The 26,893-nt window shown below is 39.8% G+C and overlaps 1 protein-coding gene across 1 annotated transcript in view; it reads right to left on the reverse strand.

Annotated features, from left to right (window-relative positions):
- LOC139618208 (protein phosphatase 1 regulatory subunit 29) overlaps window positions 1-21,200 on the reverse strand; it is a 71,257-nt gene extending 50,057 nt beyond the window's left edge. The window contains exon 1 of the mRNA XM_071473949.1: window positions 20,979-21,200. The gene's annotated coding sequence lies outside the window, so the exon portion shown is untranslated. The remainder of the gene's footprint in view (window positions 1-20,978) is intronic.
- Window positions 21,201-26,893: the final 5,693 nt, after the last annotated feature.

Here is a 26,893-nt window from a genome sequence, read left to right on the forward strand (position 1 = left end):
GGAGAACTGGGAATCTGGTCTCGCCCTAGGCACACAATCATTAATGATGGAAAGGTCATAAAGGTCTATCCTCAAATAAGTCGACAGAAGAAAATGTTCATTAGTTCAGTTCTGACACTTAGTAACAGTTAAATGTAAGCTTTGGAGCAAGTAGAGGAGTAGTGGCTTTGTTCTTTTTGACTGTCTTCCAGAATTTGGCAGGGTCCATTTGGCAGGTTTGTAATTATGTCCAAATACTGTGTTGACTTGGCAGCCCTAACTGCAGCTGCACAATTGTTTCTTAGGCGTCTAAATGATATCCAATAGATTTGACCCCTGTACAATTCTGGCTGGTGACCAGGCTTCATTGCTTTCCTTGATGAGAGCAGAGAACTCAGGGGAAAACCAAGGGCTTAGTCTGTTATTTGTTAGATCTTTTTTTTTAAAGGTGCATGTTTATAAATGATGAAAAGGAAGGACGCCCTAAAATGATCTAGAGCTAGTTAGACATCTGGAATAAATAAGGTGCAGTGAATGTTACTATAAAATAGGTCATTTAAAAGGAGCTTTAGTTTTCAAAGTTCTTTTGGTGACTACTCAATATTGTGTTGTGTGTGTGTGTGTGTGTGTGTGTGTGTGTGTGTGTGTGTGTATATATATATATATATATATATATATATATATATATATATATATATATATATATATATATATATATATATATATATATGTATGTATATGTTAAATATGCCAAAGGCAGCAATTTTATCATCTCTAAAGGTGAGGATTGAATCTATTAGGGTTGATTTCGTGCAGAGGTCACGTTAACTGAATATTTTCTGTCACCATTTTTTTTTTTAACAATGATGGATAAACTTGAAGGCCATCCGTCATTTTGACAGATCAGAGCAGAGTTAGACGGCAAGTTCTGTGGCATCCTACTCATGCGGGTAGACGTACAGACCTTTTCCATTTTGACTCACCAACATTGTGAAGGTGACTAAATTCCCCTCGGAGCAACACGTCTTACTATCCAGGTGCTGACAGCGCGTTACTGACAGGAGGCCTTGGAGCGCATCTGTGACTGTGACAAATAGGGGTGCAGCCACACCCTTGCTGTAAAGACAGCACACTCCGTGGAATTTCCTCCCAAGGAAGCAACTGCTTGAAGTATCAGGAAATCCAACGTTCAACGCTCAGCTTCAGGTCAATTGAGTTCAATTTAATTTCTTGTCAATAGTTTGTTTATATTTCAATTGTAATTATCCAATTCTGAGAAATTGCATTGTTTATATCTGCCTGTTTAGGCACAATGGGCAAATCATAAAATACATTATTTCAAGGCATTTTAGAGGGTAAGGTAAGACCTTACAACATTATTGAGTGAAACACAACAGTTCCCACACTGAACAAGCACTTGGCAACAGTGGCAAGGAAAAACTCCCTTTTAACAGGAAGACACCTCCAACAGAACCAGACTGAGGGCAGACGGCCATCTGCCTCAACCGATTGGGTTAAATGGAGAGAACGGGGCAAGAGAGTGGAAAGTGGAGGGGACCAGGAACAGTATATACTGATGATTGTTGATTAATATTGCGAAAATAAAAATAGTAATATCCAGAGGTGTAATGGTGTTATCAATAATAACGGTAGCTATGAGAGCAGCACCAATTAATAATGATAATAATAATAATAACCTATGTGTGTGTTTGCAACAGCGAAGGAGATTTTTTTCTTCCTTTAAGGGTTTTTTCCCCATTCTGTAAGCTTCAGTCATATTCCAAGAGTTCAGATCATAATGATGTGAAATTGTTAGACAATGGTTCACTGTTTAGCTTTTATTATGACCAATAGTGTCTAGCTGGAGTCATCTCTGTCCTCTGAAGTAGGGATAAGCATAACTCAGAGGAGCATGAACAAAATCCAGTTCCAGACAAGTATGAGTGAAGAAGGACAAAAGGCAAGACACTCATAACAATACTTGTATAAGAACATGTGACATCTGGGTTATTTATGCCCTGCTGGACAAGACATCTTCAGAAATTGGTGTGGCACTACTCTGATTCACATTCTGGCTTCGCACTGCTCATCCTTTTCTCCTTGGCACAAAGCTTACAATGAACACTTCTCCCTGAGACATCTGAACTCCCAGTGATCGTCTTTCTCTTCCTCACACGATTCTAACCACAGCAGTGATGGGCTTACTCATGGGAGAGTGCTCAACATTCATTAAATTACAAGCATTTACACCACACCAAGAAGACTTTCTATGGACAGTGTTGCCAGGTTGAGTAGCAAATGGCGGTAAATTAAAATTAAGGTGAGATAGTCTGGTGGTAATCTGGATGGGAATAGGAAAAGCAGCACTAATATCCTTCCACATGCGAGTGCAGGGTTGTTTTAGTGGACAAAGAGGAGGCGTGTGATCTAGTTACTCACACATAAAGGACAGTACAGCATGCTGCAGGTTAGCCGCAAGCATGGGACTACCTAACTTGTGTGGGTGAAGACCGTCTCATGAAAACAGAGAATAGTGATCCCATAATAAATTGAAAATATGAATACTCTCTCAGCTCACTGTGTATTTATAAAAGCCAATTGATATAGACACAAGACACATCAGTACTGAAACTCACTAAAACACATCACATGTACAACTTCAGTTCAACACTGGCATGAGCAACGTGGCCCCCCAGGGGACCTGGAGTTGGACGGCTACGATTGCTTACATTTTCAGAGGCGACACCTGTGTAGCATTTCACACTGAGTGTAAATACTGTTTCTTCTTATTTCTCTTTCTTACAGAAGTTTACTGTCTCTCTCCCTCTCAGTCTTTCTCTACCTCTCCCACTCATAATCACATCAAAGAGAAGCAGCTGCTGACACAACGAGAGGGTTGGAAATGAATCAGTCATTTCCCCTCTGTTCAGCTATATACGTACACATAAACAGAAGCCTTACTCATAGAAACAGTCAGCATTTTCATAGTGTCCACACTCTCTCATGGGTCCATGGGTGGGTTACACAAATGGGTTACAGAATCTCATGTGTGGGGGTGGCTGTGTTTGCACATATGTTATTATGTTCTTGTACTGTACTTACACTATTTCATCAGGATGAACAGTGAAAAGTAACCACAAGAGCAGGAGTGGAGAGACAAGCTTTGAGGCAAGAAGAAGGAAGGGTCAAGATGCAGCTACAGCAGATGTGAGGAGAATAAGAAAGCAAACGAAGAGAAAGATGGGAAGGAGTCAGGTAGATCAAAAGTAGTAAAAATGATACGAAAGAGTGATGGTCAGACTGCATAGGGTTTTTGTACAATATACAGTGGAGTAGAGCCCATGGAATGTACATTTACACCTTGTCAGACAAATGCACATCCATGGTATCAAAATGGACATTAGTGTAATTGGTTTAATATTAAACAAATGTAAAAGCTACAAGAGACAAGCAGCTGTGAAACAGTTGCAGACATTTGCTTGTCTGTGTTGTTTTTGTTCTAATGGACCATCAAGGTCTAGGGTGTTTGTTGGAGTAACCATATTAATCTAATTTAGTAATAGTATTAATTTGTGCTCAGTGCTCAACTTGAGTTTAACTAACATGTAAAAAGTAACTCACTCTGCAGACTTAACAGTCTTAATTACACAAGAGTCTCCTGCACTCAAACGATCAGTTTAAATCTAAAATGGACACTAGTGTGCTTCAGAATCTGCTGTTACCACTATAACCAGCCGCTCCACTGCTGCATAGCTAACACTGCCAGTATTATTCCCTGTAAATGGTTACACAATGGTCATTAGGCCTAATTTTTACAAGCTTTACTTGTGTCAGGGCTCCCATGTGCCCCAGTATTACAATGAATATGAAGAAACTGTAAATTGCTAGGCAGTGAAAGGCCTCTGCGCTGGTAAATTCACATGGATTTAAAGTTTCATCCATGAAATGTATGCAGCTTTTCCTTGCAATGGGTGTCTTCTAAATCCTGTAAGTATTTTTACGAGCCTGAACGTATATGTTATGCTTTCAGGCTTCTAATTTAGGACAAATTATTTCATGAGCATGAGAATGTCTTGACCTCTTCATCTATGTCTTGGTATAAAACATAATGATCTTAATACAATGCCTGTATGATGAAAGATATGAAGGCTGGTGATCTCACTGCATGTGATTTCTCATTGAAAGAGCAATAAAGAATATGTAATTATGCTTGAAATGATTTCTAGTGCTTTGCTACATACAAATTTACCATACCATCCACACCCAACAAGCAAATAATGCTAGAATAAAAGTCCTTTAAATAAATAACAAAATCAGTCAGTTGTGTGGTGTTCATCTGGACCCATTTGTAATTTGATTATGCAAACATCCAATTATCATGTCTCATGCTGCATGATCTTTATGAGATCATTAAGAAGCCAGTTCAGACTGAGTCATATATTTGAACCATTTTGTATATGCTTCTTATTATTGCATGCAATGAATGTCTCAATTCACAGACTGTATGCCCATACATTCGATTTCCCATATGCCCAGATAAAAAAAAACACAATGATCATATGTAATGATGCTTTTAGTAAATTCATGATTGACGATCAAATCAGTTTACATTGTAAGTTACGGACATAACATGTCAGAGTTTGTTTAAATGACAGAAATTCTTGATCAGAAAAAATGTCTCAAAGGTCTACCTTTGGTTCCACATGTCAGAAATGCATTTCACTGGCTCAACAAGCTTCATCAGATGTCAGTCATTTAAGTGTACGCGCCCATGTTTATCACTAGCAGCACAAACACCACATGCACTCCTTAAATGTTTTAATAAACACTCTGTGAGGCAAGAAACTGAGGCTGCCAACACAAGTTTAATAATCTGAGGAGAGCAGGTGTGAGTCAAGAACCAAGGTGAGATCATGAAGTCAGGGGAGCCAGGTGGGCCAATTGAGCTAACTGTCGAGAAGGAGCCCGCATCTGGTAAATGTGTCACTGTTGGTTAGGTAGCAGTGCCAGAGGCTGAAGTGAGCATGGAGCAGTCATTTTGGAGAACAGACTCCCTGAGTGTATGAGACCTTTTAATGTCAAGTAGAATTAAAATAAAACCAATTTCCTCACAGAAAGTAACTTGTCGTAGGAGAATAGTGCACCAAGAAATCTTGCAACATCACAAAATTAGCTAACCTTCAAAGGAAGTTTCTCCATTTAATTACAATGTGGGAATAGGCTGCTGGTAAATTGACAGTATGCCCACTACTTCCTACTTGACTCCACCACTCACAGAGCGGATGGATTCAGAAGGAGGAGAGGAGGGAGGACTGAAATTGAGCTTCTAACAAATACTGTCTATCTCCATTGCCCACCCATCTGTCTTTCTGTCTCTGTCTTTCCTTCAAGGCGCATGTGTCCTTAGTACTGCCAGGCAAAATCTGCCACCGAGGCTCCTAACTGCAGACCCTCAGGCGGGTGAGATGGAGAGAGTGAGAGAGACAGAGCGACAGAGACAGATAGAGTGAGAATAGGAAAACAAGAGCATTAGTTGTAGAAGTAAGGTGACAAAAGATAAAAAAAAACTTTACTTCAAAAACTGCTGTAGATGTTTTTTGAATACTTGTCACAGACTCCATGGCTTTGTGCGTGTGTGCGTGTGTGTTTTTGCAGGCAGTCTGCTGAATCATGGGTGTGATTCATGAGATAACCTTTGAAGGTGTGCGTCAGTGTATGATGGTTAAAAAAAATGGACATGCGTCAGTATGGATGTGCATGTATCCATATGTGTTTGATTATGGGCAGCTGAAGTGTAATGTATGCTGGGATATATTGGTATATTAAGGGCACAGTTCCACCTCCGATAGCAGCCAGAGGTACAGTACTTCTGAAATACATATTAACTGTACACATACATACACACTAACACACAAGCTATAAGTAATCCCTTTCCCTTCCCCATAAATGAGCCATTTCCCCTCCGGAGATATCCATGTCAGCTCTTTGGCCTTGTCTCATTTCAGCACTGAGCATGTTTGTATTTCGTTGGCGGCATGTTTACATTTATGTAGCGAATTAGTCTTTTCAGCCTGTCAAACCATTTTATAAGGTAAACCAAGTTCAATCTTCCACTTTTATCACAAGCACAAGCTTTTATCGCAAGCAGTATCACGAGCTGCGTAAATGAGCTGTAACTGTTCATGTTGTCAACTACGCCTGTGAATGTAAATCAAAGGTTTTCTAGCCTGTCAACAGCCACAGTGCAAGGCCGTGTTTTAACCAAACCTTTGCCAGACAAGTTTAGGTTTCGGAGTGACTGCTGGAGTTGCCTCTCTCTCTGGTAGAACATTGTGGATTAGAGGGAGAATGGGGAGTTTGATAATCCTCCCCCTTCTCTCTCTCTCTCTCTCTCTCTCTCTCTCTCTCTCTCTCTCTCTCTCTCAAGTGGTGAATGACAACTCTTTGTGGGGTGGGATGCTGTCAGAATAATGTTAAGATAATGGGTACTGTCAGGACAATGTTTCATTGTTTTTGTTGTTGTTGTTTCAACCCAGAAAAACTGAAAAAAAATAGATTAAACAAATGAAGGGGATCATCATGGTCTCATGCTAATTTTTCCATAGGCATGTGATTTTCAGTGCTGGGCAACTTATGGCGGCCTTCCATCAAACCACTTTTAAAGTGATTTGACCCTCACAGACAAATTATCCATGTCGGGAATAAAATCATGAAAGCTCCCATCATCCCGATTATTTGGTGTAAGGTAGTCTTAAATCAGTCTTCTTTTCGTCTTGATGTTCCAATAAAAAATAAAACACAACACGCAAACTAAGTTGATAGTGAGCATGGAAGCAATTCCGGACCTATAATCAAATGACTAAATTCCTCAGCAAATACTGTACACCTTTCTTACTTAAATTGGTGTCAACCCTCCATCAAACCCCCAGTAACACAGCACACAAGCAGACCCTCTAACTATGAAAGTAAAGGAGTGATACTGGGATGAGTAACTGTAATGTAATTACTGAATTTCAGACTATGATCCCTTAAACTACTTATAATTGTAATCATTTTACTGTCATACGTTACTTAATAATAAGTTACTGCCTTAATCTAATTATTATACAGTTTTGTCTGTCACAGTTCTTCATGTAATTTAATAAGTTTAATTATTTATTCATTATCATTTGGCATATACAGTATCTGTGTGTGTGTGTGTGTGTGTGTGTGTGTGTGTGTGTGTTTGTGTCCCAATGTTTCATAAAAGTTATGCCAAGATTTGAACATTGTCATGTGAATCCATGATCATTGCAGACTGTCCAGCTACTGCATTCAGAGCACAGACCTCCGTGTCCACACCATTATAGAAGAACACTTAAATATTTGTAATGCAGGTAGAGCTTACTGAAACAAGTGCAAAAAACAGCAGCGTAACATAACTGTGACTGGCCTCGGTGCAAACATTTTTCTCTTATTTGCTGTGTCCTCCTGGACTCCCCTGAACAGTGCGCTGAGCCAAGCGGCGAGCTTGTATTTAGAGAATTCATCATTCGTTATCAATGACAAAGTGGCTACGCCATTACATACACAGATAATGTAGCTTTGCATTTTCCAACACATGAGAGGTAACAATTATGTTGCAATAGATTAAAATCCCTGATCCCATTCCATAAAGAGAAACCTGTACTCACCCAATTGAAGTTCATCTGCTGGTTCTCGCGCTCAGCAAAGTCAATAACAACACAGCTCAAGTTCAAATTGATCTGCTATTCTTTATTGAGAGTGTAGCTGATGCAGCTAACGTTAGCCTCTGGCTGCATGTCAACGATGCTAATATTAGATGAACTTGAAGCACTGCTCGTTTGTCAGCGCTTGTAAAACATTATGCTGCTAACAGAATCGTCCATTTACTGAAGAACTAGCTTCTTGCTAAAGATTGAGAAAGTAGAACTGCAAGCAGTTAGGTGTGTGGGGTCCAAGCCTCCCATACAGGTCATCCCCCACACCCCGCGGGCTCCGACAAAGTTGGGCTAACAGCATGACGCGCAAGAGGCAAGTGTCAGGAGGCACACCAGTGTCAGGACTGCAGCTCTCACTGTAATGGGAAGTGTATTGTAACTGGTAAACACCAACTGTTGTATGAATTGGATTTGTTGGAATAAGTCCCGCCCACTTCGACCAATCATCACCAAACTTTATACCTGCACTCAGGAATCACCCTACATCATGCATACCAATTTTCGTGCAAATCCAAGCAACTGTTATGACATGTAAACGCCCCCTACTGAGAAGAGAGACGGTGAATGACCTCCCCAAAGAGTATGTAAAGTTTCATGTTGATTGCATTTTCTTTGACAAAGAGATGCAACAATATGTGTTTTTTAGGTACATAAAAAAATGTGTTTGCTCATAACTTGGGATTTTTTAGAGTGTAAAAATTATTTTGATAACTTTTAATCAGGCATTTGTGGAGACGTAATGTGCAAATTTTCAGGCAGATCAGGCCTAAACTCTAGGAGGAGTTAGAAAAAGTAAGTTTTGCGTATGTATCAACTTGTTAAAAAAAATGAATGGAGGAAATAGGCATGGCCTATTTACAGCACCCCCGGTGGCACACATATGTAATTTTTGTTATGTAAGGTCTCTGTACCATACTACAGGTACCCTATGAATGTCATGGCCCTCAGATTAATATTTCAGAAATATTAAATAGTTTTTTCTATTTCCTGCAATAAGCCTCGCCCACTTTGACCAATCATAACCACCTTTGCGACATACGGGCCAAAACATGTTTACCTTGATTATAGCGCCCCCCACATGCAGGCGTGTGTCATTTTTTGGTGTCTGGGTTACATGCCCGCCCCTGTATCTACTTTGAATGGTTTAGGCTGTGCAACCACTTTTAGCAGCGGAAAAATAAAAATAATAGAGAAGAATAACAATTGGAACAATTACAATAGAGTTCCCAGCACCGCTAGTACAGGGAGACGCGTTGCATACGCGTCCCCCAGCCCACCGCGGACTTGGACCTCTAAAAATTGACGTCCACTCAGCAGGTTATTACAAATGACAGCAGCAAGCTCATTGGTCAAATTAGGATTTCCCAGCAGGCCTAACTATTGAAAAGAAAATAAACAAATTAAATAAGTGGTGCGTAGAATTAATATTTATTTCTCATAAAACATGCAGATTTGGAAAATTTCAATGAGGTCAATAAAAAAAGACTATGACTCAAAACCGTTGTGATGGGCTCCTGACAGTTACTAGGCCCCTGAGAGGTGCACTTGGTGCAACATTAATAATTACGCCATTAAGAGAAACGCATCATGATATTCTCCATCTCTCCAAAGAAGAGGTCAGGGCAGGTGAGAGACATAGTATTTGTCATAGCTAAATAAGTTATGTAACAAAAGAAGCAAGCAAAGACCATTTTAAAATAATAATATTAAAATGTCTTCGGTCATTTGCACAAGATGGGCAGTTTCTTTGTGCCTGAAAAGATCAGTCTATATTTAAAAATCTCAAGTAGTTATTTCTCCCACAGCAACATTAATTTAATGTGCGACTTCAATCATTTACTTTCAACTAGTATGCAAATAGAGGTCTAATCAGTGTGGGCTGTTTGCTGATACATCAGTGGTTTGGTCATCCACTGAATTAAAGTTGTCGTGTAAAGTACTACAGAAAAGGGTTCAGATATGTACACTGACTAGCAGACAGGATATGGAATCTTTTCAGGCAACAGACATGTGCTCATTATCCCCACCAACTCATGCATGCAGTGGATTGTTCATGGGAACAAAAACCAAGAACATTCAGAACTGCTAACAATCACTCTCGTTGAAGGCTGTAATGTGAAATAAAAAAGACTCTCAGAGTGCCTCAACTGCAAAACCTTCATATTTCAATTACTATTTTTATTTTATGTGAGATGTTCAGTTGAATTTACAGTACAGGTAGGTAAATAATCCCGACCTTTTACGTGTGTACTCATTTTTGCATATGAACCAAAGCACAGTATGGTGCCACATACACACACTCGCATTCTCACGCACTCTTGTCTAAGCTTTTGTCGCCTGGCTAGTGGATTATGTGTGAGCATTTATGAAATCATTTGAACCCCTAGAGGTGCAAAGAGTGTGTGTGTGTGTGTGTGTGTGTGTGTGTGTGTGTGTGTGTGTGTGTGTGTGTGTGTGCATATGTGTGTGTCACTGTGTTTATGTGTGCAGCGTGGTGTGCATTGGGCTTGGGTTTCTGCACATTTTGACAGTTGTCTGCTTGTGTTTGGGGCCTATAGTGTGTCTGTGTGATTGAGCGCTGCTGTGACTACACACCAGTATAACTGAGGTAAGAGAAGTTTCTAAAAAAGTACTGGAAAATGAAAAATGAAGAACAAATAAAGTTCCCTTGGCTTGTTCTAACAGAGGATGTGCAGCAATCAATATTATTATTGACTGATGGGAGAGGTAGTATTTGTTTGACTATCGATTACTTCAAGACAACAGATTATTTCTACATTTTAGCCTGTGTGACTCCAGACTCTCAGTCTGAGAAGCTGACTAAGCATCATAGAACATCTGAAGGAATCCGAATAGGCGTAAAGTCTTTTTTTTTTTTTTTTAAGATATGAATGAAGGTTGAAGGAATGAAGTCAGTTAGGGCTGAGAAATCAGTGGGCATACTAAAAGCAGCTTCCGAGTGCAGATGTGTGTCTGCAGGCTCCAGGTTAGGGTGAGTATCTAATCTCTAATCCCCTGGAATAAACTAGAATTATTCTGCCCTCCAAACACCTGTCTATCTGTGTACCCACCGTCCCAGCAATGCTTCTGACCTGCATTTTCAGTCAGCCTGTAAAACTGTGTGTGCATGCATTGGTTTTCCTCCTGTCCTCCACATTTCACTCACACTGAACCCCACCTTTCTCTCTCTTTCTTTTCCTTTTCCTCTCAGTTTATCAATTTCAATTGACGTGTGATCTGCAACCAAAGCAGAATTCATATGAAAATGAGAGGACAGACCGAATGGATGAATCAGACAGAAAAGAATCTCTCTATTTTGAGACACAATAGCTCAGGAAAAAAGCTTTCAGAGCTCGGAGGGGCTTCCAGGATTTTCTATTTTGCTTGTTGTTTCTATCACTCTCCCAAACATGTGTCTTTTTGCATCAGAGCCAGGCAAGATTTCTGAGTTAGCGAATCTACAGTGTTATAAATTTTAATAATGGATTTTAGAGGATAAACTGTGCAGACTAAGAACTATAACATAAGATAGTAGGGATAGTAATATCTAAAAGTGTAATGACATTGTAAGTGTCACACACAAGTTGAGGTCACTGAAATAGAATTTTGGAGGAATATATTGTTTATAATCTGCCATAGCAGTTAAGTAATTCATTTGTAGTTGTCCAGTCACAATGATCAACAATGATGCCAGTCTCTCAAAACTTTAAGATAATAACAAACCGTTAAGTTTAGTTAATAGGAAGGCTCATGAATATGCAAAAATGAACAAATTTTTTTTTTTTGTTCCAGGCAAAGATTGTTTCCCTCATTTTCATTTTTTTAATCATAGCGTATAAACTGTAATTTTCTTCACTGTGACTTTGCAACTTTGTCATGAATTTGCATTTCTGCCTAATGCTGGGTTCAGACTGACTTCAACCCTGCCTGAAAAAACGCAGGCCTCACATTCATTTGAATGGAGTCCTGTCTCACAGAGGTTACACCAAAACAAAGGACTGAAAGGCGTACTTGCCTTTCCTGCACACATCCTTGGTAGACTATAGAACTTTGTGATGGGAATGTTGTATTTCTACTGTCTCCCTCATGGTCGTCATGTTGACAGATGGCAAAAAAGCTGCTATTGCAAGTAATATTATTTAGTATAAGTATATTGTAAACATTATAAACTGCTGTGCAGTGTTTTCACATTTGATGAAACTCATGGAGCCTTCCTGAGTCTTTTTCTTTTCTTTTCTTTCTTTCTTTTTTTTTTTTTTTAAGGTAGATTATTTACACTACAATATGGCAAAGGTAAGGTTAGGGTAGTGTGGACATTGATTTGCTTTCTGTATATTAAAAAAACTGTCTGCTTCTGTAGCCAAAAACAAGACAAAAAAAAAACAAAAAAAAAAAAAACAAAACAATTTAAAATTTGATTCTGGGCACATTTTGCAAGCCAAGCCATTAAAACATGCAATTTCTGTAAGCCATGGCACAAATTAGAATGCAAACAGATGCTTCAGTAGAACATGTCGCCACATACTCATCCAACTAAATTGTGCCTGGACATACACACATACACACACTAGCACACACACAGGGAGAGAATAGAGATACTGTATCTCTGTGAAGCTGCAGATGCAAAGTGGGTGACAGAGCTAAAATATTTATACCCAGATCTTTGCAGTCTGTACAAAGAGAGGGAGAGAGACGGAGAGAAAGATGGATAAAGAGAGGGAAAGAGGGAACGATTCAAGACAGGAGGAAGGCTACAAGAAAGAGGGCGATGGAGAGTGTCAGTGTGTGTGTGTGTGTGTGTGTGTGTGTGTGTGTGTGTGTGTGTGCGCGCGTGCGTAAGAGGAAAAGCGAAGTGATAACAACGGAGAGAGAGAGAGAGAGAGATGAGTGTGCAGCACAGATGCCAAATGAATCTAGGGCAGTTCAGAAAAAAACAAGGCATTATTCCAAAATCCACTTTGTACGTGTGTTCAAGTGTGTGTGTGTGTAATTGTATTTCTGTATTTGTGTGTGTGTGTGTGTGTGTGTGTGTGTGCGTGTGTGTGATGTACAAGCAAATATGTAAGAACTCCTCTAATGTGAATGTAACATGCCAGAGGCAGAAATGCACGTAGAAATACTCCAGATTTCTTTCTTTCTTTTTCGCTCAATCTTTCTACTTTTTTATTCATCAACCTTTAACAATTACAGTGCTCTCTGCATCACACCCGCTCTTCCTCCAGCACGCTCTGCCTCTCTCTCTCCCTGTCTTCCTCTCTCACACATCCTCAGCAAAATTTCTTTTTTCTTCATCAGACCTTGGATGGGAGCACTGGAGGATTTTGTGTCTGTGAGCATGGGCGTGGGTTAATAGGGGTGGGGGGTTGGCGCCAAGCAAAGATGATGGCAGATGGTGCCCTTACTTAACACACATACAGTACTCACAGTAAATGCTAACTAAACAGATGCATCCTTGTACAGAGAAAAATGAGCAAATAAGTGACACGCCTTGCTCGTAATATTCTCCATATACATTTCATGAATCCAACACATGAAATAAGCTGCAACCACTTTTATCTGCCTTTATTTTTGTATGCTGAAGTTTAACCATTCGGGAAATACATTCTACTCATTATAACTGAAAACTGCTAATAATATGAATGGCTGCAGCTATTTTAATTTATTTGTATAAAAAATGGCGTAAAATGGCGTCAAGATATGTATCTTTGCTTTAATTGTCATTTTTTTCTTTCAGATTGATGAAGATTTATGAGTTAAACAATTTCATATTACAGTACACGGAAAACATTATTAAATCCTCTCAGTATTAGTGCATAGTTCACTGCAGTAAGAGTCTGAAAATAGCACCCCTAACAGTAACAGCTGCATATTGTATGAGTCATGTCAAGCTTCTTCTTCCTCGGGAGATTATTAAATCTGAAAATGCGTCCAAACGCTTGACTTCATTGAAGATCACAGTAGTTGAATTAATTTTTCTTCACGTAAACACAAAGTTCCATCTATATTGTAGTGCAACACAGTGCAGGGCCAATACAGGCATGTACATTACTATATATATATATATATATATATATATATATATATATACTTCCAAAACTCCTCCACCTCCATGTTGCAGCAAAATGTTGACCACTCATTGTTTTCCATGACATAACCTCCCTCATGTAACCAAGTGAATTTTGATGTACAACTTCCAAAGGACAGACACAACAGTTCTAAGAAACACTGCTCAAACATTTCTGATCAAATGGCTCAAGGAGACAGAGAATATTGGTCAGGTGTCTTTTTTTCAACTAGCTCAGGGTGTTGGAGGAGTCCTTGGAAGTTTTGAGGATGTGGGTTGGATCTTTCTTCGGCTCTGTTATGTGCTTGTGTTCTTCTCCCTCTCAGGTGCTCCTGATCTGTGTTGAGTGAAAGGCCCTGCCCACCATAGCCTATTTAACGGAGACAGGAAGAGAGGAAGGTCTCTTTCTCTCTCTCTCTCAAACGAAGCGGCCCTCCAACTACCTGTTTTTCTTATGTGTTCTGAGGATGAAGGTCTGTTAGTCAAGTTTTTGGTTTTTGTTTATTAATTTTGTTATCCTTTACTCTGGGTTTAGGGAGGGATGCTCTAGTTCCTAAAGCCAACTGAGTTGTTGTGGTGTCTGTCTCTGTATATGTTGCTGCTCAAAGTCGAGTCAAATGTTTTGTTGTTGCCCTAACAGACTCACTGAATTTTCAAATCCAACACCCAGGGAAAAGACTTAAGGACTCGGACAACCTCAAGTGTCTCTGACCACATGACTTTAGAGGACTTATGAAGTCTAACACCTGAAATGCCAAAAAAAAAAAAAAAACCCAACCCAGGGAGAAGCTCAGAGTTGAGCAGTGTCTGTTTCAAATCCTGGTTTGCAGTACCTGGAGCATCAAAACCAATCCTGCTGCAGCGTGTACCCCCTCCAGAGAGTGAGAAGCAGTAAACCATTAGCAACTAAGGTTTTACTGAAACGTGAAGTTGCAACAAAGTTTTTAACAAGACTAGGTCAAAACCTAGTTTATGCCTGAACCACGTCATAGGCTATTTGCATTCTGCCTAGTGTCAAATGGTTTCAGCCCCTTATCTGTTTGCTTGTCTCCTAAGCTCTGTGACTAACTGAATCACAGCCCATTGAGACTACATGTTAACCAACATCACTTCCACACCGTTTCCAAGCTGCTGCTCTGCACTGCTAAAATCCAGATTTAATAACCACGACATCGTCTGACAAAATTAACATACACTTAACTCAAAGACAGTGGCTGTGCTGTGATTTTGTCACCATCTATTTGTTAAATGATCATTTAGAGAGAAAGTTAAGATGCTCATTCATGTCAGCTGCTGAGCGGTTAGGTTAGAAAGGTGTGCGTGCAGAGGGAAAGCCGACCTCAAGGCTCACAGGGCAATACTGGTGACTCTTCTCTACAGAAAGTAGCTGAGGTTTGCCCAAAAAGTTGTTAGATTTGTCACTAGGAGCTTTTTTTGAAAAAGAAAAAGTCTCTCAATGTGTCTGAAAAGTCAGTTAATCCAGCCACAAAGGCACTAAGTAGGCAACACTGCTTCTTAGTGCCAAATTATTTTATAAGAGAAACAACCAATAGGGAAACTCCAACACTCACCCATCTGTCCAAAAAAAAGCAGTTTTGTACTTTATATTATGAAAGATCTTAAATGTACATACATACTGCAGATTTTCATACACATCAGTCAACAACATACATATCTTTCTGTACTGAGGGGAGACGTGGATGTCCATAAACACACCAAAGCTCTCCCATACAGTTGCTTCAGTATGTCACCACAAGAGGAGCAACACCGTTCTGCGAACAGACACGCATCACTGCACCCGCCTCTTTCTGCTTAACAGCTTTTCCCCATCAAAAGCAGTTTGTCAATATCACATTGCACCATTTTGTCACTCCAAATTACAGTCATAAAGCACTGAGTTGTGAATATATTAACATGAAAGAACTAACAGAATATCATTGGATGACTGGCCATAACATGCTGTAAAGACTGCTGTGGGCACCCTGAACGCTGGTATTTGGATTCCGGTCTGATTTGTATTTTTCCAACATCTACACGGTGCTATGGAGGTGGTGAAGAAGAGGACGCCTAAGCAAGTGAAGTGAAAGGAGAATCGTTCATAAATTTAGACTCCAATTCAGGTTGCTCATGTTTATGCCATTCTACTGCATGGCACTTTATGCTCAAAATTGGGCTGAAAACACTGAATTACATTTGTTTCTACAGATTTTCCATCACCCTTCACCCTATTTATACTTGAGTCAGGTTGACAGGTATAGGACATGTCTGTGCCTTCCAACTACGCTCTCTGTCACCTAAGAGGTTGAGGTGGTGCTGAAGAAGAAGTTTTCATTACTCCCTATTCGTTGCCTTTCTTCTTTCCTACATACTGCAATATTCTTGTTTCCCTTCTTTATCTGTTTCATGACTCCTCCTCTTAATTTATTCACTTATTTCTCCTGTTTCCTACTCTCTGTCATCACTTTCTACACTCCTTTCAAATCTCATCCTACCATGGAAAGGAAAGCTGTGGTTCCCCCCTGTCAACAGTACCACACCCACTAACACACAAAAATACAACTCAGGAAACAGTATCTGAAATTCTCAAACCCATCATTGCTGTTGCATTTCTGAAACCTTGTCAGCAAATCACTGTCTGCCGTGTCTCTCAGTCTCTTGCCCAAGGGGACCTCCTACAGGTTCCTGGCAGCGAAGGAATGACGGTTGTTGTGAAACATGACTGTCGTATTGATTGCACAGAGCACTGCAACAGCTGGTAGGCTGAGAGAGAGCACACTGTGCTATGGCCAAGAATGCGATGTGGAGGAGTGAGCGAGTGTGAATGTCTCCCAAGGGTTATCCCTCTCAGGATCTTTGTATAATCCTTCCTGATGGATACAGAAATTGATTTGGAGGCGTGGCTGGGAAAAGGAGGCCAGTGGAGGTGGAGCTGGTGGGGAGGGCTAAAGATCAGAGATTGCCATTTGTGGAACAGAGAGCTGGCAGTACTGATTCCATGGAATATAAATTTAAGATTATCAGAAATGCGCTAAAACTACCCAGTACAGCAACCTGCAAGCAGGGAGACATCTTTGCATTTTTTGATTTTTTTTAATGCAAAAACTTTACACGAGTTTATATTTTTGACTTTGGTAAGTGGTTAGTAAAATACCCAATTAAAGGGTGTGTCAAAGGCCCAGTCTACATTTTTCGACCTTACATTAAATTGCATCTATATTTGCATAAGTAATGAAATAAAATGTTAGTGTTTGACGACTTATGATTGAAATTATGGTGCCATTTATCAATGTTTTTCTAACACTGATTGTGTAAACAGACCTTTGCAGTATCAGTAACATTAGTAACTTGTTCTCTGTGTATTTAAATGTATAATATTTAACTTTCCCCCTTTAGAAAGTCAAAAGACAACTAAATCTGTGTTATATATTTTGTTGAGTTGTGTACTTACATTATCTTAAATGTTCCAAGCAATTCTCATATTCTCGCATGTCATATGTAGTGGTTGTCTGCCAGAAGCGGTAAAAAATTGGCTTTTTATCTTCTTTTAAATCACATTTTGCTATACGCTTTTTAGATGTTGGTCATTTTTAAGTACATATTTTAACTGGATAAAGGATTTAGCCATTGGACATCTGGATCTTAAGGTATTCGAGAAACAACCTGAGCAAATAGTCAGCGGCAGCTTGGCTCACAGCCCCTCAGGGATGATTTTTAATGTGAAACAGCTATATTAAGTGTTTTTACTGGTTTGGTCAGTTTGTTTTGGGGAGGAGAATTCTGCAGATAATTCAGCTCCCTGGAAAAACTGAAAGAATCCTAACCGGATGAAGCTGAGTGTAGTGATAGCAATGGTGGTGAAGACAACAACTCCCATGATCCCACGCTACTTCACAACATCATCAAACTCCATCTTTTGTTATTGTTTTGCTTGAGAGACCCCTGACAGCAGAAAATTACATATTGTGCGTTTAATGGCTTGTCAAGCAACCTGTCATCCTGTCAGCAGGTTTCAATCTTGTGCTTTGAGATTTTCCCTTTATATTTGGAATTGGATTATTTGCATTTCTATCTATAGCGTGAAGTTGCAAATGGTAGCAGCACAACAAATTATCCTTGCCTGAAGGGGCATCAGCTGGGAACCACAACAGTTAATAGTGAGCTACTGCAGTATGTGATTTAGTGACTTAGGGGGAGAGATAATGAATGGAAGCATCAGTCAGTCAACTAGTCAGCAAAGCAGCCAGTCACCCTCCCAGCCACCTGCTTTATTAGTCCATCAGTAATCACCAAACTAACAGAAACACACACTACACGCGACTATTGAATCCTTTATTTCGCTGGTGTTTCATCGAAAACATCTTTAAAATATCACCCATCTGATCAGCATGTGCTTTAGTAGTTTTACATCACTCCCCCACATCAATACCATCATTTGACCAGCGTCCAAGTGCAAGGTAAATTAATTAGGTCAGCAGAGTTGTAAACGTCTTGACCTCTGTGCAATGAGGTCAAGAAAATATAATGGCACTAATGGCTTTCATTATTAACTATTCAATAACTACTCAAGGTCTGGCTTCCCAATGGTCCCAGGCAATTAATAAAAATTCCAGTTAACTCCCAAGCTGTGAAAATGGACTGCTGAAACATTTTTATTCATCCCAGGTACAACTGGCATGCCATCTTATTTCAGTAATTCATCAGACTAAATTTTCACATTTGGAGTATACCAGCATGCAATACAATATTTGGTTTATATACTACAGTGTACGTTTTTTTTTTTTTTTTCTTGTTATACATAGATATCTATATTGTTATTTTTCGGTGTTACTATATTTCATTTCCATTTATTCATTAGCTAAAGTTTGTTTTTATGTTGCCGCATTGTTGTTGTCTTTTTCTTATTATTTCTAACTCAAAGTGACCTCCACAGTATCAGCTTGCATGTCCTGGATTTCACACAAGAGAAGACAGTAGGAAGAAAATTGCACTTCAGGTTTCTTCAAGTATAACATCCATCACCTCTTGAGAGCTACCCCAACAGACAGCCCTATGGATTCCCTGAATTATGGCAAACATAGTTCAATAGTATACTGATGAACTGAAGATTACATGGAAACAAGGCAGTGGGTTTGGTATGTGGGTGGTCATTATTCAGGTCTCCCAGGCCTGCCTTCCGTACTGATTTCCTCTTCCCGTTTTTTCCTGGTACATCACTGATCTGTGATTGCAATTGATCGGAGACTGCTCATCATTCCTCCCAGGCAAACATCAGGAATCATCGACATCAGGACCAAATGGATTTAGGGAGATAAGAAGAACGGGATAAATGCATGCAGCAGGTGGAGAAAGAATGAACCAATGTGAGGAAAGCGGAAATGTGTAATGAAAGAAGGAAATAACATGGGGCACAGTAGCTTGATATGTCTTCCTTACTTGTTTCCCTTTAACTCTAGTGGGCGTGGCCAGTGATTGATGGGGCCAGGGTTAGGCAAGGTTGGTAACTCCAATGCAAGAGGTTTTCCTTATTGACTGTAGTGAAAACAAATGAACTACACTGTATAAGAAGGAATCCACCTACTTATCATACTGATATACCCCTCTGTCAGTTTGAGCAGAGGCTGATGGAGCACTTATTAACTATTGATCAGCCACCGACTAAAGAAACATTGCTGTCTTACTGACATTCATGCCTTTAGTTTAAGGCCAACTTCAACTGACTGGAGCAGGTTCCTGGGCATCTGCATTGATTCAAATGAATATATTCATAATATAGATATAGAATATAGAAATAATTACTGTAAAACATTTACAGTAATTTACGTACATATTTACGTAGATTATTAAGTGACATTTTCATAGGCTACATATTTTTGTGCAAAAACTCAACAGTTAGTTTACCTCAATGCTACATAATATCTTTATTAGAATTTAAATAAATAAAGTAAAATTACATACTGTGTAAACAAAAACATGAGAAATATTCCACCAATCAGCATCCCAGCCAAACAATGAACAAGAAAGTGTTGCATAGATTTAGATGATGCATGCAGATCATGTTCCAGCATACCCATATCACATCTTATCCATCTCCCCAACATGTGGAGCTGACAGCCCACCAAAGCCCGTTTTGTGCTTGGTCAGCACAATGCCCTACCCACGGTGCTGAAGCACTGCACCCTGCCCACCGTGCTCTGCCTTTCAGGACACGAATATGTTAATCAGGGGAGGCTTTCACTGTATGCGGACACTGTCGATTCATGTAACCAACGTAGTGATCGTTGGCAGTCCAAAATGTGTGGGCGAGGGAATCTGTGTGGTCCATCGGTCAGTGGTCGGACACTGTTGCTGCTGCTGGCAGGAAATGTCTCTCTCTCTCTCTCTCTCTCTCTCTCTCTCTCTCTCTCTCTCTCTCTCTCTCTCTCTCTCTACCCTATATATCTATCTATCGATCTATGCTATCTATCACATCACACGCACGCACGATCTTAGGTAAACTGAAGGCACCTCACATAAAAAGCCCTTATTGCAGGTAAAGTGTGGCCCCTGTCGTGCGACAGAGTAATCAACACTGCTGGAGAGCTGGGCATTCACCCTCAAAAACACAAGCAAGACCACACACACACACACACACACACACACACACACACACAAGCATCGCCAGCTTTATCCCCTGCGTGATTCCTCCCTCGATACTAAATCCCTTCTCGCACATCTGTCCACGGCGCGTACTCTGCCCGTCCATCCTCTCCCCAGCACAAAATACCAGCCCGGCTTTACGCGACACTTTAAATCTATGGCCACAGATTTTAATCACGCCTCTTTAGCACAGAAACTCAAACATGCTGAAACATCACATTGTGGCATAAAGGCAACAACTGTAAGAAAAAGCGGAAAAATAAAAGACTCATGCCCAGCAATAAGTGTTATTCCGTGCACGTACATCACTATTCAGCATCACACGTCTCCTAAAAGCCACAGTTAAGACAAACTCCAGACGGAAAAACATGGTTTCGTGCCCTCGTACGATCGACCATATGGGCTTCTGTTGCACCAAGAAGGACTCAACCCAACAGAGCGTTATAGAGTCTGTAGTGCAGGTGCATGCTGGCTCTGCCGTCGCTTGCATCCATTCGCAGATCATCTATCATATGCAATGATTTTTTTTTTTTTTTTTTTTAAATCTTAAGATGGAAACGTGCATTGCAATACTGTACCTTGACTTATTTCCCTTCCAAATTATGCGTCTGTTGGCTGGAGCAAAGAGGGAGGTTTTGGTTTTTTTTGTTTTTTTTTTTCATCCACCGCTAACGTCGCAGGCTCAGCATCACGGCAGGAGACGATGACTGAGAGAGAGAGAGAGAGAGAGAGAGAGAGAGAGAGAGAGAGGTGGAGGATGCACAGACTAGAGTAGAGTAATATAGCCTAGTTGAACTGCAGTGGGCATCTGCCTCCACAGCAGTGAAGTAAATACCTGCAGATACACTTTGTGGCAGCACTTGCCTTCATTAACGTTGTGTTGAAAAAGTGAATGGTTGAGATAATAGTCTTGAATAACTATTAATTAGAATTATGCATTGTGCATAGTCATGCAAACAGTATATGGGCTCATGACTCTTACTCATTTTTAAGACACAAAGACTCAGGCAAACTTTTACCATCATAAACAATCCCATTAAGCTTTGTAAATCTTAATTGGCACATGGAGGAAAAGATGAGGAAGAGAAACAAGGAAGGAAGTTGCACTGTAATGTGAACAATCCCAACTTGACAGATTCAGTCACATAAACGAGCTGAGAATTAACTAGTTGATTATCCACTAAAAACGTCCATGAAGAAAGCCACCCCAGTACTTTAAGGCATATTCCTCTGTCACGGTGATGTACAATGAAAGATTAATTCATTGATTCACTGTGGTGTTGTTCCACACACGTATTAGAATAAGGTCTGGTTCTATTACCAGCTGCCTCCCTATCACGGACAAGAATGAAAGATAGACAGGAGGTGAAAAAGTCTCCAGCAATTTGTGAATCAAGCTGAGTGAAAACATTGCAAACCCCGAGCTATAGGGAACGAGAACGCCCTGATGATGTTCCGCATGGATGTGTGGGCGGCAGGGTGTTTGATTCTGCCTGTTTCACATGAAGGAATATGCTGGAGGTGTGATCATACTCAATTAACACTCTTCCCCTCCTCATTTCTCACCTTTTTTCTTCATCTTTCTCACTCACAAGAGCAAGCGCACTCAGACACATGCAAAACACACGTGTATACTTCATCTCATTAACTCACTCTCTCTTCATCTCTGTCTTTTTTTCTCTGTTAGTGGAGGTCTATTAGCTCCAAGAGACTGCTGCAACACTGAGACTCTCATTAATATTTTCTCATTATCTTTGCCTGTAATGTTAAGCAATAGCACAATGGCTTGTCCTGGCATGATGCTTAACAAAATCTGTTATCTGTTGCTGCTGCTGGGAGGATATGTAGTCATGTGTGGTGAGGTAGTTAACGCCCATGCTTCCACACACAGTAGGCCACACTGAGCAAAACTACAGATGGCAATGATTTCTTGCATCAAAGGTAATTTCTTAGTGCCGAACCACATTATTATTTTACATCATATTAAAGGTACTGATGCAGCCGCAACACTTTTTTTTTCCAACATCCACACCGCCAAGTCGGAGTCCTGCCTTCAAAAGGTCTAACTGAGAAAATCCTGCTCCAATAATCCCGTCTAGACATTTGTTCAGTTCTGATCTGCTAATTTCCCGAGACTGCATTTATTGGCTGAATGCAGTCTGGGGAAATTAGTAGATTGGAAGAGAAAAACAGGAACAGAAGGCAAGAATCGCAACAAGGGAAACAAGAGAAACAAGGGAGAGATTGTGTTTCCCGTTCACCCTTTATTAGCCCTGGCTAAGAAATTTTTGTTTAATCTTTACCTTTGCACATCCGATTCACTGAATGGCCTCAAGATGACAGGTTGAGCTGTGTGCAAGAGCTAAGCTGGGGGAGGGCATAGAAGAAGAGGACTGAATTGGAAGAGACTGTACGGTGAGGGAGACAGATCATGTTGACCAACAACAAATTTTATATAAATCAAGTTATTCATTCTTGAGATGCTTTATCATATGTGTGTGTCAAGTGTTTATAATGTGATAATTTTGTTTCTAGATGGAAAATCAGTTTGGTTACAAAAATCAGTAGGAATCTTCGAGAATATCTTTATCATCTCTCTCTAGCATTATTTGTTGGGATGATCTGTCTTGTCTTGGAAAGACAGAACTGCAGGTTCATTGACTGTTGTCAGGTCCTGTCATTAGTGGGTCAATATCAGAGTAAAGAAATGATTCATATTTCAAAAGGGACCACAAAATGCCAGGTGCTGATTGTCTAATAGGACCCAAAGATGCTGACCTGTCTGCTTGCATTCTTTAATAGCCTCATCCAGCTGTCTGGTGATAAATAACTTTCTCCCAACTTCACTCTCACGTCCAAAGCCACTTTGATGCACAATCATTTCCTGACAGTCAAACAATTAATAGCTGCTCTTATATTCTCAAGTTACTGCCAAGGACTTTAATTTTGGATCGTTTTTGCGAGGCCAGCTATTGCAGTTAAGACAAGCAGGGTTGTCATCATGCCATTGCTTTAGGTTTTAGGGCTATGACACTGGCTGCTCCATTAATGAATCTAATTTCAGTTGCTTCCCTATTCCAGAAATCCAGCATGGTGCATTCCTCTACATTTTTCTACTTATTATACTTTTCCATGGAAACTGCTTCAGTACACCTTGTCAACGCCATCTGTTCCTGTGTTTCCTCCACTTAAAGTTTACTCTTCTGCAATGGTATTGTCTTGGTCCATGCAGGCTTTTCATGAGTGGGTCAAGGTCTGCATGACTTTGTTCCACTTACCAAATAATTATTTCCATGTTTTAGTGCTTAAATGGCTAAACATTTTTTAAGAGGCCTCTTATAGTATACTCTGATTTTTATGTTTTAGCTTTAGGATCTGCTGAAGACTAATGACTGGCCTAAGTGGAGGGAATACTCTTTCCATACAGTGCATAAAAATATTGTGAGACATTGTGTAGTTTTTCTACCTTTTTCTAATTACACTTACACTCACCTACTCTTAATTAGGATATGATTGAGGGCAGTACTGGTCTGCATGTTATAGTAAACCAGTGAGTTGGTACATACAGGGTAGTGTGCTGCATATTACATTAGACTATCTATATATACAATGAAGATCATTAATCTTATAAATAGAGTCTTAGTTAAGTTCCTATGATAATAATGATAATTGAAGGCATCAAATGACTGCTCTAAAACCTCTAAGTACTCAGGCAACACTGTTAAGTTACTGTAGTAAGTACAGTAAACCATGAAAGTCTACCAGTTCTACTTATAGATATGGATGATTGTGTTTAATAATACCTACAGATTCTCTGTGTGGCTTGTTTCCCCTTTATGTATAGTGACTGGAAGAAAATGTTGACTGCCATGTCTGCAGTTACCTGTAACATCTTCCTTATGTTCCCAGTCTGGTCGATTAAACTGACTCAAACTGTATCTGATATAAAACATCAAAACTTGCACCAGAGGAAAGTTTAAAGTTGTCGCAGCTGCTCTCTCAGTTCCTGCCCTGGTCCTCCCACCTTTCTGGCGCTCATGACCTTTGGCTGATATCTACATAATTTGACAAGCTCTGATGTGAACCCAACGTATTCAGTTCAGATTGCAGGATTGTTTACCAGACATGGTATCGCAGCTGACTGGCCTCACGACTCAAGCGCTGTGAGTGTGTTTCCATGGTAACCAAGTATAGTATTGAGAAGAGGAGCAAAGAGAGGGAGAGACACTGAAGCTAACCCTGGGCACCATATTCTCTCATTTTTCTCCGCTTTCTCTGTCTGTTATCTCCTTCGCAGGCAGCTGTAGCTTAGATATCATGTCAGAGCCATGGTAGCATGATTGTCTGTTATATTTGTTAGAGACTTAAATATTTGACTTGCTTATGCAACTCTGCTCTCAATCCATTAACATTATTGCCTTTTACAGCTCCAGCTCAGCAAAGATGCACACATTCTTGATTTATATAACAAATTTGCTGGTCTGTAGGTTGTTAGAAATGCTTTCACACCATTTGGCAACCAGTAAAGGAATATAGACATTGCTTATGCAAAGAACCTAAACCAAATCCAGGAGGAATGAGCAGAAGCTGGAACCTGCTACACCACATTTTGGAAGGTCCTAAAAGAACATCAAGAAAGATGAGATACTGAGTTTCATTTTATCTTAATGAAATGATAGTAGTGTTGTCAGGAAACTTTGTGGAACCAAGTAGTCCATCTCTCTTTTGCAGTGATGAATTAGATTGTTTACAACGGAATCTGAGATTGGTGAAGTTTTCAATGCTGCAGTATTTCTAGGAAAAATATGAAAAAGCCGATTTGTAAATTTCTCAGTTGTGCTGCATGCTTGTGAAAAAAACTGCCATAATTAATATTAAATTGATTCAGTGTTTAAAACACTCTGAATAAATAGTTATGAAGAGGGTTTCAGAGTGTGAATGCTGGCTGTGTCATTAGTGGCCTCATGCCTGGACAGAGTTGAGGGCAGCATCACTAGACTCAACTGGGATGCAATTAGCACTCAAGCAGACAGAACACAGAGTTCCAGCTGATCCTTTCAGATACTACGCATCATTAAACAAGAGTGTGAATACACAAAGTTTCTCTTCAACAGTCACATACAGTACATGCATGCAAATATGCAATCCCACAAACATACCCACATATATTTGACTGACAACAGACAAAACAGATAAAAGTCTGCTTGCTTATTTATAGTCCATGATTTTACACATATGGGCACACCCAGTCCCACTGTAATAAATAATATTATCTGATTATATGAGGGATGTCAAGTAAAATGCTAATCATATCTCAACTTCCATTGCTATGATTTAATGCTTTTATCCTGTAAATAAAACAACAGTGCAAAGGAAACCAGTACTGCTTTACACAGCCAAAAAGAGGTGTTCAGACTTCACACCAGGAGCAATCTGAGGAACCCAAAGATGAACTAAAACCCACTCAGTTAAAGGTATAACCAGTTAAACATGGCCCTTTGGTAGCATCTAGTGTCAGTCAGAAAAAACTGCACCAGGATCAGCAAGTGTGTCACATGCCAGAGTCGATGTACATATTTCAGGCTCAGCCCTGTTAGATAACCGATGCAGTTCTTTAGAGATGAGACATGATAATGATGAAACACTGTAATCAATTAAGTCAATATGCATTCATATACATTGCACTGTGCAAACGTAGTTTAAAACGTAGTTTAAAAGTGTGGATGCTTTCAAAAATGATATCATGAATCATTTTTTTTTTTGTTTGTTTTGTTTTTTTAATTTATTAATTAACTTCACACAAATTGAATTAAACAGAAAAAAAAACACTTGCTGTGACTACTCTGGCTGCAGAAAGAATTGGGAATGATCAGAATGATCAGATAAGTAATTCATTCAAATACAATAAGGATTTCAATTCAGTAGCCCAAGGATAGCCATGCAAAGTGTCCCAATGATGTATCTTTTCAGTGAGTCTCTGGTCAGACATCTTCACAAGTCTATTCCAAAGCTCAATGGCGAGAAGTGAAGTAAATTTATAGGCTACCAAAAACAAATCAAATAGCTCTGTGATGTACAGTGTTACAATATTCACAGAAACCCCAAACACTAGAAGCATAATTAGACATTGATTTTTACAACCAGTGTCTTCTAAGTGCAGTTAAGTGCACCCAGTTTATGCATACCAAGGTACGAGTTGATAAGGGAGTAAAAGGAAAAGAGGACATTTTTTATTTCATCTGTTTCCCAAATTTCCACAGGCCGTTTCAGCAGGTTCCATAATCTGCAAACCCAGTCACTCCACTGTGGTTCTGCTGATAACTGGTCACTCTTCATTATCCTCTTTGTGGATAAGACAGACGACATCTGCTACCTAGAGGTTGTGATTAAAAGCTACAGCCTTGAGGAAGACATTTGCAATGAACAAAGCTATTTGTTCTCTGTATATAGTAGATCTTAAATGTTTACACAAATCACAAATTTTACTTTATAG

Source organism: Trachinotus anak, unplaced genomic scaffold (genome assembly GCF_046630095.1).
Source record: "Trachinotus anak isolate AG129_WGS33_773 ecotype Australia unplaced genomic scaffold, CSIRO_AGI_Tana_v1 ptg000003l, whole genome shotgun sequence".
Classification (NCBI taxonomy): Eukaryota; Metazoa; Chordata; class Actinopteri; order Carangiformes; family Carangidae; genus Trachinotus; species Trachinotus anak.